This window comes from Sciurus carolinensis, chromosome 9, assembly GCF_902686445.1.
Source record: "Sciurus carolinensis chromosome 9, mSciCar1.2, whole genome shotgun sequence".
Lineage (NCBI taxonomy): Eukaryota > Metazoa > Chordata > Mammalia > Rodentia > Sciuridae > Sciurus > Sciurus carolinensis.
In genome coordinates, this window is record NC_062221.1 from 19141830 (window position 1) to 19148440 (window position 6611).

At 42.4% G+C, this 6611-nt stretch overlaps 1 pseudogene; it reads left to right on the forward strand.

Annotated features, from left to right (window-relative positions):
• Positions 1-4750: 4750 nt before the first annotated feature.
• Positions 4751-6157, forward strand: LOC124993362 (zinc finger protein 82 homolog; annotated as a pseudogene).
• The last annotated feature ends 454 nt before the right edge of the window (positions 6158-6611 follow it).

The following is a 6611-nucleotide window of genomic DNA, read 5'->3' on the forward strand; positions in this document are numbered from 1 at the left end:
TTATACTCAAAATCCTTCCTTTCCCATACTTCCATCAGAAAGAAAAAAAAAATCTGTCACTCCTGAGGACCTGTAGGCTGGTGGATGACTTTCTTCAACCCCTGATCTTGTTTGGATATTTCCTTCCTTTTTGTGGACTCCCAGAGGACCTGTAGGACCAAGCAAAGGTGTGAGATCAGGAAGGGGGATGGAGTCGTGGTTCCTGAGCTCACAGATGTATAATTACCAGCAAACCTCATCTCCTCAGTGGACTGTTGGGAGACCCAAGAAAATGATGCATGTGAACCACTTTGTGAAGGGAATAGCCCTATGTATCTATTCCACAGCACCAAGTCGCACTCCCTGGCCAGTCAGGATTGAGTCCAGAATAACCAGCCCCGGTGTTGCTCCCTCCACATTAGGGGAGATGAAACTGTCGACAGGGAAGTGGGGCATCCATCAGATGTCTGCCGTGAGCAGAGCCGCCTGCCTGCAGAGTCAGGGCTGGAGTAGGAGCCAGACGAGATGGCCTACGTTTGTAGAGGGCTTCGTGCCTTACAAAGCACATGGACATCTGTTATCCAGTTTGCTTCAAAACCACCCTACAAAGCAGGCATGGTGGACTGCATTATCCCTGCTGGTCAAAAGAGAAAACTGCGTCTTCAGACATAAGGAAGTTGTCCAAAATCTCAGTTCCCAAGGGAGAGCTGGGCTCAGACCCTGGTCTCCAGCCTCCTGCGCAAGAGCTATATCTGGTTTTCAGGGTGGAGGGAGGAAGGGACTGTGACCCACAGCACAGCTTTGTTGTTCTGCTTAGCTTGTGTAATTAACTCTGTAATATAATGATAAACTGAATAAGTTATGTATAAATATGTAGTTTTGTATAAATTGCAAATAATTGTATAAGTATGTAAAAAATGTATAAATTAAGCATACATTAATTTTGGTTAAACAGGGTTTGTTTTTTTTTTTCATTTGGATTTCAAGTTGGGAACATCTCAAATGTTCTGGAAGGTCCTTGCAAACTCCACACACAATGTTAGAACCACCTGCTCCCCAGTCCAGCCCTGCCCTGTGCCAGCTCAAGGGCTCTACTGCTCACCCCACTCAAGCCCAGATGTGAAATCTCCTCCCCTCTAATGGGCCAGGAAGCCTGGGTTCCCTCCAGGCTGACAGGTGTCCAGGGGCCTCATAGGGAATGCTCACAACCTCTACTTGTAGTTAAGTCTTAGTCTTAATGTCACCTCTCTAGAATCCTTCCCTGATTACCAAGGTGGCCAAAGCATAGCTTTTCTGGGTCCCCACAGTGCCCAGTAATAAGTTCAATCATGCTGCAGTGAATATCAGTTGCTTGCATGTCACCTATAGACAATGAATGTCTTAAAGTCAGAGACCGTGTCTTAGTTTAGGACCTGTCAATAAATGCTTCTAAGAGTAAGTGCATGGAGGAAATAATGAATAAATTAATGGAAGATTCTTTACATTCCCTCCACCCCTTAAATTTCCTCAGTGTCAGAGATGGAACCTGGCAATTAAGGTCAGAAAAATAGTTTTTAAAAACAGCATTGAAAATTGAGTGCAGGGGCTCACTTCTGTAACACCAGCTACCTGAGAGGCTGAGGCAGGAGGAATGCACGTTGGAGGCCAACCTGGGCAACTTAGTAAGAACCTGTCTCAAAAAAAAAAGGACTGGGGATCTGGGGATGGAGCTCAGAGGCAGAGCACCCCTGGGTTCAATCCCTAGCGCTGAAAGAGAGAGAGAGGAAGGAAGGAAGGAAGGAAGGAAGGAAGGAAGGAAGGAAGGAAGGAAGGAAGGGAGGGAGGGAGGGAGGGAGGGAAAAAGGGAGGGAGGGAGGGAGGGAAGAAGGAAGGAAGGAAGGAAGGAAGGAAGGAAGGAAGGAAGGAAGGAAGGGAGGAAGGGAGGGAGGGAGGGAGGGAGGGAGGGAGGGAGGGAGGGAAAAAGGGAGGGAGGGAGGGAGGGAAGAAGGAAGGAAGGAAGGAAGGAAGGAAGGAAGGAAGGAAGGAAGGAAGGAAGGAAGGAAGGAAGGGCATTGATAATAAGTTTTTGTTGAGGGCCCAGCTCTTCTGGGCTTCCAGGGCATGGCCAGAAAAGTGAGGTGCACTAATTTCCTCTCTCCTGTTCATGATCCTCTGAACTTGTTGAAAGGTGATGATGTCTCCATTCCTCACCAGGTCAAACCTCAGTGATCAAGTGTTTTCTACGCAGTTGTTCAATGTATCCCTTTTGGTAATTGCAATTTAAAAAAATCTACCTTGGGGCTTTCTCCCTGACCTACAAAGCATCGCTGAGCACAGCCCTCCGTGTTCTCTGGAGAGAAGTCCTCCCCGACCTTTATGTGGAGAAGCGAGTGTGCGCTGGATAGAGCCTGTCGTCCACAGTGGGAGGTTCGATTCATCTCACTGGGGAGCAGTTTGGGGCAATTCCAGCCTGAGCTTCCACTTCTTCCTTTAATGAAGTGGCACCTATTTGGATGATAAGGAGTCACTGAAAATTGGGAACATCTTACAAATGCAAAATGTCCTTTCATATAGAAATGTATATCTTATTTTAGAATGTGTCCTATAATATTATTCTACTATAATAAGGATCCCTACAAGGAGTTTATAATAACTTGGGGAAATGTTTATGAAATAACGTTAACTTTAAAAGCAGAATGTAAAATTATATATACAGTGTGTCCTCAATTCTGTTTTTTAAAAGGGTACATAGAAAAAGAAAGATGGTTTTCTCGTTTAATCTTCACAACAAACCTGTGGTGTTATTATGTGGAATTATTAGATAATTTGCCCAAAGTCATACAGTTATACATGCTGACCAAGGTCACAATACAAGTAAAGGAGTTTGATGGTGCTTGTATTTTTCATCCAGAAGACCACTTGGGAGGGAGGGAGGGATATGCAGGACCTGCTTCCAGGTATGTGGCAGAATTGGGATTCCTTAGCACCGTGGAATCTGACATAGCCAAATGCTCTGCTTTGGCAAATGAAGCATGGAGGGCAGTGACGTCACTTCCAGATGGAAACTTTAGAGCCGCTGTGTGTTCTCCACGTTCTCCCTTCCTTTCCCGACCTCTCATTGTGAATCCTGGGATAAGGGCAACAAGAAACAGAAATTATGTGTCATGAGTGAGAAATGGTGCTGAGTTGTTTTAGGCCACCACAGCATCCCACAGTGAAGTCGAGCCTGTCCTGATGGATTCGAGGGGATTGAACATTGATGCAGGTTGACGTGAGCATTCTCACGTGACCTCCTGTGGTATAAAAGGGAGGTGATGGGATACTATGAGGAGGCTGGGTGTGTTGGCTTGCCAGTACTATAGCAAATACCTGAGATAATCAACTTATAAAGAAAAAAGGTTTATTTTGGCTCATGGTTTTAGTTCATGATCAGGTAGTCTCATTGCTTTGGCACATCATGGCAGCAAAGTGTGGCAGAGAAAACAACTCACCTCAAGGTCAGGGTGCAAAAGAGAAAGAGGAAGGAGCTGGGATCCTGCTATCCCCTTGGAAAGCATATCCACAATGACCTCAAGACCTCTCACTAGGACCCATTTCTAAAGTTTCCATCATCCCCTGTTTTACTCAGGTTTTTCACTGCTGTGACCAAAAGACAAGAGCAAATAGAGAAGGAAAAGTTCATTTTGGGACTCATGGCTTCAGGGGTCTTAGTCCATAGAAGGCTAGCTCCATTCCTTGAGACTCTAGGTGATGCAGAGAACATCATGTCATAAGAGTGTGGTGAGGAGAGAAGCTGAGAACCTGGCACCAGGAAGCAGAGAGAAAGCTCTGCTCATAAGGACAAAACATGTGCCCCGAAGCCACTCCCCCAGGGACCCACCTCCTTCAGCCACACCCTACCTGCCTAAAGTTACCATGCAGTTAATCTCTATCATGGAATGAATGCAATGATTAGGTTAAGACTCCACCCAATCATTTCACCTGTAAACTTTCTTGCATTGTCTCACACATGAGCTTTGGAGTGATAACTCACATCCAGACCATAACACCCCTCAATAGTATCACGGGCTGGAATTAAACTTTTAATACAGGGGCCTTTGGGGGACATTACAGATCCAAGCTAGAGCACTGGGTTTTAGAGCCAGACCTGAATTTCAAGACAAGCCATTAATCTGCCTAAACTCATTTCTACATTTTAAAATAGAGATTATAATATGGTCTTAAAAAGAGCTGTATTAAATAAGATAGTGCCTATAAAGTGCCTGCCACTTAGGAATTAAGGAACTGATTATTATGAAAATTATTCTGCATGCTTAAGTTTTGAAAAGATTCCTCAATCCTGATGTATTTGATTACCAAGGTATGGTTGTACCTTTTTGATTTCAAATTTGTTCTCTCATATAAATGGAAGATTATGATGACCAGTTTTCCCTCTTATTGAACAGTAATAAATAACAACATAACATTAACATATTGATATACTTCTCTGAGGGAAAACCAGTGCTTATCATGATTTAAAATATAACATTAATAAACATTAATATTAAGACAAAATGAACAGAAGAAAGATAACCTCATTGAAAATCCATTTAAGAGAGGCCCCTTGGGCTGTGGACTGGCTGCAGCCGAGCATCTTCGCTTCAGCTGAGCATCTTCGCTTCAGCTCGGTATCACCTTGAGACGTGTTCAGTGCCATAATTCTGGCCTCTGTGGGCTCTGCTTCTCCTGCCAAATAAAACCCAAGGAGGACTGACCAGTTCTTGAATTACTAAACCATGGCCTGGGATCACTGATGTTCAGGGATGTATCCATAGTCTTCTCTCCAGAAGAATGGGAATGCTTGGACTTGGAACAGGGACACTTATACAGAGATGTGATGCTGGAAAACCAGAGCAACTTGGTCTCACTGGGATGCTTCGTTTCTAAACCAAATGTGATTTCCTTATTGGAACAAGGAAAAGAGCCCTGGAAAGTTATGAGGAAAGGAAAAAGATAATATCCAGATTTGGAGACTAGGTGTGAGACCAAGAAGTTATCTTCAGAAAATGACATTTATGAAATGAATTTATCCCAGTGGAAGCTAATGGAAAGAATTTAAAACCATGGCCTTAAGGGCCTCATTTTCAAAAAATGATTGGGAATCCAAAAGAAATTTTTTTAAGGACAAGAGGGACCTCAAGAGAGATACTTCAGTCAAGTGAAACTCACATCTGAAAAAGTGTCCTCTTATCAGAAGTGCATACCTGTTACTCCACGTTCGAGAATTGACTTTGTTGAGAAACCCAATGAATGTGAAGAATGCAGAAGGCTTTTAAAGTGTGCCAGCAACTTATTTTTCATCACAGAATTCATTCTGGTGAAAAACCCTATGAATGTAAGGAATGTGGGATGACCTTTAGACAAACCGACATCAGAGTTACTCAACATCAGAGACTTCATTCTGGAGAAAAACTCTATGAGTGCAAAGATTGTGGGGAAGCTTTCATATGTGGCCCAGATCTTCAAATACATCAGAAAATTCATGTTGGTGAGAAACCCTATGAATGTAAAGAATGTGGGAAAGCCTTCAGAGTCCGAGGACAACTTACTCCCCGTCAGAGGATTCATACCGATGAGAAACCCTACGTATGTAAAGAATGTGGAAAGACGGTATGCAAACCTTACTCACATCAAAAGCTTAATATGCTGACAGACTCTATGAATGTAAAGAATGTGGGAAGGACTTTTTGTGTGGCTCTGGGCTTAGAGTACATCACAAACTTCATACTGGTGAGAAACCCTATGAATGTAAGGAAGTTGGGAAGGCCTTTAGTCATTACTCACAACTTATTTCACATCAGAGTATTCATATTGGTGTTAAACTCGATGACTGTAAGGAATGTGGGAAAGCCTTTAGACTACTCTCACAACTTACAAACATCAGAGTATTCACACTGCTGAGAAACCCTATAAATGTAAGGAAGGTGGGAAAGCCTTTAGGTTGTGCCAAAAACTTACTCTACATCAAAGCATTCACACTGGTGAAAACCCCTTTGAGTATAAGATATGTAGGAAGGCCTTTAGACTTTGTTCATCTCTTATTCAACATTTGAGAATTCATTCTGGTGAGAAACCCTATGAATGTAAAGAATGTAAGAAGGCCTTTAGACAACATTCACACCTTACCCATCATCTGAAAATTCATAATGTAAAAATGTAAGAAAGTCTAATCAATCCTATGTTGTAGAACATTCTATGAATGTAATAATCTCTTTTACTTGGCATAAGAGGTTTTATACCATTAAAAGGATATGTTGATGTGTTCTACCACCAAAAGAAATAAAAAGAAAATCCATTTAAGAGACATAATAGAGATTCAATGTGTATAATAACAATCTAAAGAAAAGGTAAGGAAACAATGGAGTCTAACTTTCATGAAAGGCCTTCTCTGCCAAACACAGCATTCAAGCTCTTGTCCTCAAAAAACTTCCAATTTGAGAAAATTAAATACCTGTGAAAGATCCAGTGGCAGCAGAAAATTGCACATGATTCTATTCTAGAATTATTTAATTTGTAGCTCTAATGCTGGATGAAACTGTAGATTACATACCTCCCCTAACACTTTCTAACTTACTCCACTTTGTTTCTCATTCCATTACTCCACCTACTCACCA